At 33.6% G+C, this 9,804-nt stretch overlaps 1 non-coding gene across 1 annotated transcript; it reads left to right on the top strand.

Annotated features, from left to right (window-relative positions):
- Positions 1-1,177: 1,177 nt before the first annotated feature.
- LOC133772083 (U6 spliceosomal RNA) lies at positions 1,178-1,279 on the top strand. The gene has a single exon (XR_009867711.1). It is a non-coding gene; the product is annotated as a U6 spliceosomal RNA (small nuclear RNA).
- Positions 1,280-9,804: the final 8,525 nt, after the last annotated feature.

Raw genomic sequence — 9,804 nt, 5'->3', positions numbered from 1 at the left:
CAATTTACAGAGGAGGAAAGTATGGGGATCTAAGTACATCAGACACAAGAGGAAAAAACCCTGCGACTCCTCTGGACTTCTGTGTATCCATCTGAATATATTCAACTGGTTTGTTGCTGAGAATTTCTTCATTTTGCATTACTCTCATGAGTGGGAAGGGGGAAAACCTTTATTCGTACACACATGCATTGAGAGAAATTATTGAATTCAACAACATTAACTTTGGCCGTCAGTCACATGGGCACAGCATTTATGTTTGTGCCATAAAACTTCGTATGATAATGTATCTAATTGCATGGCTTGAGGTTTTTCTTGCTCTGGTTAGAATAAACTTTGTAGGAAATGTGAAGCTTTCTTTTCTGATTTTGAATGTGTAAATTATATTTTTGCAATATTTAAGATAATCCTGAATATGGAAGGTACCAAAAAAGTGTTACTGAATGATCTGAATTCAGTTGTCAAATCATACAATGAAAGTGTTTTACTTTTTTTTAAAGATTTATTTTCTTTATTTGAAAGACAAAATTACAGGGAGAGGCAGAGTCAGAGGGAGAGCGAGGTCTTCCTTTCCGCTGCTTCACTCTCCAAATGACCGCAACGGCCAGAGCTGATCTGATCTGAAGCCAGGAGCCAGGAGCCAGGAGTTTCTTCCAGATCTCCCACGTGGGTTTAAGGGCCCAAGGACTTGGGCCATCTTCTACTGCTTTTGCACGCCAAAGCAGAGAGCTGGTTTGGAAGTGGGACTAGAAATGGCACCCAAATGGGATGCTGGCTCTGTAGGCTGGGGCTTTAATCTGCTGCACCACAACGCCAGCCCTGAAAGGGCTTCACTGTTATTTTAAAATCTATTTAAATGAAATATATCTATCACATGAAGGTAAAGTAAGCCAAAAGTGATAAAAAAAAAAAACTCAGTAAAACTCATTTCATTCCACAATAAATAACCAATTTAAATTTTTGTTGACATCCAGTCAGTTTTCTCTGCATGCAAACATCCCTATTATATATTTACATAACCACTGTATACACAATTTTGTATGCAATTTTATTGACTTGTTTAGATAGGTTTTTCATGTTATTATGTCTAAATTACAGTATAATGTAAGAATTTTCAAAAAATAAGTCGCGATATATTTTTTAAAATATAAAATAATATTTTATCCAATATATTTACATTGCTTTATTTAAAATCCCAAAAAAGTTTGGAACGATACAGAGAAGGTTAGCATGGCCCCTGCGCAAGGATGATACGCAAATTCGTGAAGCATTCCATAGTTAAAAAAAAATCCCCCCAAATTTAGACTATTGTTTTACTTAAATATTTCTGTTACTATAATGATTTTTAATATCATTGAGAATATACATTCATTTAGGAATTTCTACCTAAGTAAAAGGCTGAATAGCCATTTTCTCTGAAGTAATTTTTCCTCTAACTGGAAAAAGCATAGACTTGAAACTTTCTCTCTAAAATCTGGTACCCTAAGATTTGTATCACTTAATTCCTAAATAAAATATTTCATAAATTATTATGAGAGGAGATAAGTATACCATCTTTTCTGCTGAAATACTATATTATACCATTTTGTAAAAAATGTTTTATGGGCCAACACTGTGGTATAGCAGGTTAATTCTCCTGGGTCACTGGCATCCCATATGGGCACCAGTTTGTGTCCCCACTGCTCCTCTTCCAATCCAGATCTCTGCTAATGGCCTGAGAAACAGTGCAAGATGGCCTAAGTGCTTGGGTCCCTGCCCATGTGAAAGACCCAAAAGAAGCTCCTGGCTACTGGCTTCAGATTGGCCCAGTTTTGGCCATTGTAGCCTTTTAGGGAGTGAAACAGCAAATAGAAGACCCCTCTCTCTCTCTCTGTCTCTCCTTCTGTCTATAACTCTGCTTCTCAAATAAATCTTTAAAAAATGTGTTATTGTTCTTAGAAGAGATCAGAGAAATTAGGAAACTCAAGAAATAAAAAGAAAAAAGATAGTGTTTTACTTTATTTTTGAATTGTTCTTAATACATTGACTATAGTTTCTGTGACAGTTTTCTTTAAAGATAACAGCACTTTTATTTGAAGTAGACATTAGTAAAAGTTGGAATAGTTAAGTAATAGTAAATAATGCATTTTTAAATGAAGTCTTCTATTGTTCACAAGGGGAATTTTTTAACCTATCAACCTTTTGCTATGAAACATATAAAAACTAATTTTCTAAGAGGTCATATTCCATCATTCCCATTTTTTTTTTTGGTAGATGATAATCCTCATACAGAACATAAATGGAAACAAATGATGATGCTTCAAAAGCTTGAGAATTTAGGCCAGTGGTGCCAACACTTGCTCCTTGAGGTATGACTTTTCAATATTTCAAAGTTGTAGCCCATTATTTATTAAACTATTTGTTAAAAATGGCTAAAATATAGGGTTGATACTTGAAGATCAGGAGTAGATATAGAGTGTATGATTTATGTGTTTAATTTTTCATTTTTTGATTTTTTTGGAAACGTTTGTCCATTGTCTTGCTTTATAGAATGATTTCAAAAGTGAGATATCAGTCTAATTCTTTTGTCCTAGTATATTATTTTCTCCACCATTGCTGGAGAAGTCATCAAGTGCAAGCAAAAGAAAATATTTTCTTTACAGTCACATAAAATTATTTTTCTAGGACATAGAGTTTATTGTTTGGATTTAATTTTCCCACTTCCTGAAGGATTCATTCATGATGTATTTATGGAAGATGTTCTTGGATACAATTTTAAATTTGTTATGTTGTTAAAACTTTTTTTTAAAATTTATTTAAAAGGCAGAGGGAGGGAGGAAGGGAGGGAGAGAGAAAGAGAGAGAAGGAGAGAGAGAGAGAGCTGTTCATCCACTGATACACTTCCCAAAAGCCTGCATCATCCAAGGTGGGGCTAGGTCAAAGAAAGAAACTCAGTCTGGGTCCCCCAAACCAGTGGCAGGGACCCAACTACTTGAACCATCAGTTGCTACCTCCCTGGATGTGGCTGGCTGGAACCTTGAATCGCAGACAGGACTTGAACTCTCTCATGCAGATATGGAATGCAGGCATCCCAAGCATATCTTAATCCCTACATCAAAGACTTACCAAAAATGAAGGATGCGAATTTGAATGGATAAAGTACTATCTAACGAACTGGCTAAACATTAGTTGTCGTATACCTGAGAAGGGGTCCACAGAGCAGATTGTATGTGATTCTGAGTGGACAAAGTAGAGAAGATCTGTCCTGTATGTGAGTGGGCACTATCTAATCATGAAGGGAAAAGACAGAACACAAAGGCAAAGAGGGGTGGCATATAACCTATAGCGGTTAACACACCAATGTAGGCATCTGTGTCTGACATGAGAGTACCCAAGTTCAATACTCAGCTCTGCCTTCTGACTATAATTCTCCTTTATTGTAGACCATGGTGGGCAACAGGGATGTCTCTAATGCCTGGATTTGTATCATCCATGTGATGTTACTCATGTTCAGTTCCTGGCTCCTGGCTTCTAGCTCTGGCCATTGCAGGCATTTGTAGAGCTAATAGTGGATGGGAGAGCTCTCTTTGTCATTATCTCTGTCCATTTTTCCCTCACTTTCTCTGTGCCATCAAATTCCAGAGTATGCCTTAATTGTCTTTTCATTTTCTCATACCGAGACATTACTTGTCACTTCAGATCATACTTACCTGGAAGTTCCTTCCCTGCAACCCATGCTCTTAATCACAAGTTTCATTTTTAACATTTTTAGTCATATTCAACATAATGACCCTGTGATCTGTTATTTGCAGTTCCTTTCAGAGTATTTTTACTCACCTCAAAGGCTTATGATTGGGTAGAGATGTAATGATTTGGTTGTATTTACTTTAAATTATTTTTGTATTTGGACATTTTATAATGTAAATCATTTTGATTTAGTGCATATTTATTTGTTTTGTTGTCCTTGATTTTTTTAAAGAAAATACCTGAGCTATTAGAAAGCTTTGACTACAATTTTAAATTTATTTTAAAGATATATATTGTTGGGTATCATCTTATTACATGTCTTTAATTTTTATTTGTGCACACTTAAATGGAGGTTTCTTTTTTTTTCAACCTTATCCTTTTGTTATTGCACCCTATTTCCAGATTTAGTTTCCATTTTGCTAAGTATTTGGGATAATTTTTTGCTTCCAATAAAACTTTGTGCTCAGTTGTATTCAATTTTCATAAAATTATCTAGATATTTGTAATTGTGTTTCTATTAACCTAATATACTATAAGTTGAAAACGTTTAATTTGAAAATGGCCTGTAGTAATCTTAAAATTCTCTTTTCATAGCATAGGAAAACTCACAGAGACCATTTGTGTGGTACAAAGGGTTAAACATCCGCTTGTGACACTTGTAATCTCACATAAGCACCAGTTCAAGTCCAGGCCACTTCACTTTGTATCCAGGTCCCAGCTAATGCACATGAGAAAGCACCAGCAGATGGCCTGCGTGTTTGGGCTGCCACCACTCATGTGGGAATTCATACGCCAGGATTTGGCTTGGCCCCGTCCCAGCTGTTGCAACCTTCTGGGGAGTGAACTAGTAAATGGAAGATCTCTCTGTCTCTGCTTCTCTCTCACTACACTGCCTTTCAAATAAGCAAATACATTTTTTTTAAATAGAAAACTCTCCAGAAGTAATACTGAAAAACAACAAAAAAACAAAAAAACACCAAGGAATATTTGCCTGAAGGTAATTTTCTATTTGTTGCCCAATTGTGAAATAATGGACTTTTTTGGCAAAGAAGAAACCCACCCCTGGAAATTTCATATATAGGTAAAATCCTTTTATTAATCAATGTTTAAAATTATAAAACCATAGTCTTGCAACACTTCCAAACAATACTACATGCTATGTTTTAATAATGTAAAACATTGATTGCTTCATTCATAAAACATAAAAACATTTAAAAAATCAAGTATTGAAAATAACTGTTGAGAGCTCTGGGATCCCTCCTCAAAAACTACTTGCAGAGAATTACACTATAAATTTATTTATAAACATACCTTTGCTAAATGGGCTTGAATTATTAGAATGATGATATAGAATAATATTAATAATTTAAATTTAATTTCTATTTTTATAACATATAATACTGTACATTTTGTTAACATTTTGAAAAAGACTGTCATAAAACTATATATGTCCACAGAGAGCTTCAAAGTCATGGGTTAGTATAAGGTATACATAAAATATCTTCTGTTTTTAATTATCTTTTTTTAAGAGAAGCACCCTGAAGAAAACTGCAAGATGCCACAGATCCAGTGGAACAGAAAAAGTATAGCAATACCTAGAAATTTCATTACTTCTTCAACACTCTAGCAGCTGGCAAAGGCAGATGTTTGCTCTTCCTTTCCTTTCTATTTTATAGAGTTTATTGAAAAGAATAATAAAAACACTGGAGCTCAATTTAAACTCGCACTTTTTCTCATTTGCTTAACTGCATACCAAGGTAAGGAGTTAAAATCTTAAATTTATAACTAAAAATCCAAATAACAGATGGTTTTATAATTGGATATTTCTATTCCCCAGAGCAAACCAGACTTTCTGAAAGATGAAGACAGGATCTCAAAATATGTGTGTAAGTAATATCCAGTCCCTGTACTTTGTAATAGGTAACCTGAAGACATAAGAAAGCAAAATGAAACAAACAAACAAAAAACCTTCTTTAATTATTGATGAATCTGGAGACTTGGGCCAAATTAAATTTCTTAAGAGATTTATATTTGAATGATCCATTGTATATTGATTTCTGTTCTGTCATTCTGAGTGTTCTATACAATTTAATATAGCAATTTTTGAAAGAAAAAGAACATATACAAACCTAGAAATTTTAGTTAATATATTTTAACACAGCATGTAAAATAATAAAAAAGACAAACCAAATGAAATATAATAACAAATTAGAAATAACTATCTTTGCGATGTACAAGTTCCAATATGAAAATGGTTGGAAAAATTGAAGTATGTTGTATTTAGGTTTTCAAATATGCATTATGTGGTATGCTAAATAATGGCTTTTTAGAACAGCTAGCTCTTAAAGTTTGGAAGCTGTGAACCTTCCTTTATATGGGAAAAGGGACTTTCCATATATGATCAGGCTGAGGACTTTGAAACGTGAAGATTATCCTGGATTTTCAGAGTGGATGCTAACTGTAGTCACAAGCCTTGTAGAGGGGAGGAGAAACAGGGATTTGAGTAGAGAGAGAGAAGACAATATGGCTACTGAAGCTGGTTTTGAAGATGTAGGAAAGAGCCTCATGTCAGTGAATTCAAGGAACGCAGGTGACCTCCAGAAGCTGGAAATCCCAAGAAAATGGTTTTCCTCAGCCTTCAAGAAGTACAGCCCCATAAAGCTTTGATTTAAGTCAAGTGAAATAGATTTCAGTCTTCTTTCTCCAGATCTGTAGGAGAGTATGTGCTACTTACAGCACTAAGGCCGCAGTGATTTGTCATAGAAAACATTGGAAACTAACAATCTTTATAATGTTATTAATTTTAATAACTGCAGCATTTATGTACATCACAAAAGTAATGAAACAAATCTCTTTCACAACTGGATTTTTTTGTCATTGAATTTCTTGAGCTACTTATATATTCTAGATATTAGTCCTTTATCACATGTATAGTTTACAAACTTTTCTCCCCTTGTGTCTATTGTCTTTTCAATATGTTGATTATTCCCTTTGTTGTGCAGAGGTTTCTTAATTCAATATAACCTCATTTAATTTTGCTATATTTCCTGCATTTTGTAGGCATTATGCTGAGATTTTGGAGTGTTTTTCCTATGTTTTCCTCTAACAGTTTCCTAGTTTAGATCTTGCATTTAGATATTTGATCAATTTTAAGTTAATTTTTGTATAGGGTGTAAAGGTCTTGTTTCAACTTCTGCATGTGGCAATCAATTTTCCCACCACTGTTTATTAAAGAGAGTGTCCTATATCTAGTTAGCACCTTTCTAAAATGGGCAAAGGATCTGAACAGACATTTTTCTAAGGAAGAAATCCACATGGCCATCAAACACATCAGAAGAATGCAAGTCAAACCCACAATGGTGTATCACCTTATTCTAGTCAAATGGCTATTATTAAAAAGTAAAAAAAAAAAAAAATGGGGAGGTTGTGGATAAAAAAAAAACACTAAAACATTTTTAAGAATGCAAATTAGTACAGATATTATGAAAACAGTATGGAGAATCCTCAGAAATTTAAAAATAGATCTTCTATGTGACCTTCATCTCCCACATACACAAAGGTAACGATGTCAGCACATGAAGAGTTACCTGCACCCTGATGTATATTACAGCCCATTCAGAATATCAAAGATATGGAATCAAGCTTGCTGTTCATCAGTAGATGAATGGATAAAGAAAATATAGTATATATACAAAAGATAATATTTCTTAATCAAAAAAGAATGAAATGTTGACCTTTGTAACAAAATGGATAGAACTGGAGATTTGACGAGTGAAATTACCAGATACAGAGAAATACCAGATTACTTTCAGAGGAACTCCAATTAGACTCACAGATGACTACTTATCAGAAATACTACAAACTAGGAGAGAATGGAGAAACATAGCCCAAGTTTCAAGAAAAAAGTAAAACTGTCAACCCAGAATACTGTAGCCTGCAGAGTTCTCATTTATGGATGAAGGTGAACTAAAGACCTTCCTTAACAAACAGATATTGAAAGAATTTGTCACTATTCATGCAGGCTTACAAAATATGCTTAAAGATGTGTAATACAGAAACACAGAAGGATAGTCATCATTATGAAGAATGTGAAGGCAAAAATCTCCCAGTAAAAGAACAAAGGAAATCCAAATTAAACAATAATAATATTTATGGGAAAAAATGACAGGGCCAAGTCATTACTTATTAATAGTCACCTTGAATGTAAATGGCCTCAACTCTACAGTTAAAAGAAACATATTGGCTGAATGGATTAAAAAGGAGACCCATCCATTGCTGACTATCAGAAACACACATCATCAACAAAGATACACACATATGCAAAGTGAAATGATGGGAAAAGATATTCCATGCTAACAGAAATGAAAAAAAGAACAGGTGTAACCATCATAATATCAGACAAAATAGACTTTAACACAACAACTATTAAAAGTGACCAAGAAGGGCACTATGTAATGATTAAGGGGTCATTCCCATAGGATGATGAGTCTAATGTATCTATAATAAATGTGTATGCATGGAATTACAGGGTATATGGCTATTTAAAAGAAATGTTGTTAACCAAAGGGAGACATAGACTCCAATATAATAGTAATAAAGAAATTCAACATACCACTTTCATGAATAGGCAGATCAACCAAATAGAAAATCAATAAAGAAACAACAGAGATAACTGACACTATAGATCAAATGGACCTAACTGATATATACAGAACTTTTCATCACACAGTTGCAGCATACACACTATTCTCATTAGTGCATGACACTCTCTCTAATTAGACCATATGCTAGGAAATAAAGCAAGTCTCAACAAATTTCAAAAATTTGAAATCATACTATGCCTATTCTCTGACAACAATAGATTGAAGCTGAAAATCAAGAAATCAAGAATCTCTAGAACATATGCAAATACATGGAGACTGAACAAAATGGTCATGAATGAGCAATGGGTTAAAGAAAAAATCAAAACAGAAATAAAAAAAAATCTGGAAATGAATGAATATAATACATCATATCAAAACTTATGAGATACTGAAAAAGCGGTGTTAAGAGAGAAGTTTATAGCATTTGATGCCTACATCATGAAATTGCAAAGGCACCAAATAACTGAGATATCAATGCATCTCAAGAATCTTGAAAAACAACAACAAACCAAACTCAAATTTAGTAGGAAAGAATAATTAGAGAAGAAATAAACAAAATTGAAACAAAAAATACAAAAAATCAGTGAAATAGTTTTTTTTTTCAAAAAATAAACAAATTGATACACCATTAGAATAACTAACCATAAGACAAGTGGATAAGATCCAAATTAATAAAATCAGAGATGAAAAAGGAAATGCAACAACAGATAGCACAGAAATAAAAAGGATCATCAGAATTACTACAAAGAGCTGTTTGCCAACAAACTGAGAAACCTAGAAGAAATGGATTGATTCCTGAACACATATATTTATCAAAATTGAGTCATGAAGACAGAGAAAACCTAAACAGACCAATAGCCAAGGTGGAGATTGAATCAGTAATATGATCTTCCCAACAAAGAAAAGCCCATGACCAGATGCATTCTCCATTGAATTCTACCAGACATTTAATGCAGAACTAATTCCAATTATTCTCAAGCTATTCAAAATAACTGAAAGGGAGGGAATCCTCCAAGCTCCTTCTACAAAGCCAACTTTACCTTATTTTCTAAGTCAGAAAAAGATTCAACGGAGAAAGAAAACTATAGATCAATAATGCTGATGAATGAAGACACAAAAATCTTCAATAAAATACTAGCTCATTGAATCCAACAAACATTAGAAATATCATTTACCCAGGACAATTGGGATTTATGTCTGGTGTGTAGGGATGTTTCACCATTCATAAATCAATAAACGTGATACATAAAATTAACAAATTAAAGAACAAAAGCCATACGATTACCTCAATAGATGTAGAGAAAGCATTTGAGAAAACACGACATCCTTTCATGATGAAAATCTTAAGCAAATTGGGTATAGATGGAACATTCATCAACAAAATCAAGACAATTTATGACAAACACAAAGCCAACATCTTATTGAATGGGGAATAGTT

The sequence above is a fragment of the Lepus europaeus genome, chromosome 12, assembly GCF_033115175.1.
Source record: "Lepus europaeus isolate LE1 chromosome 12, mLepTim1.pri, whole genome shotgun sequence".
NCBI classification, from domain to species: Eukaryota; Metazoa; Chordata; class Mammalia; order Lagomorpha; family Leporidae; genus Lepus; species Lepus europaeus.
This window is presented reverse-complemented; position numbering and strand designations above follow the sequence as displayed.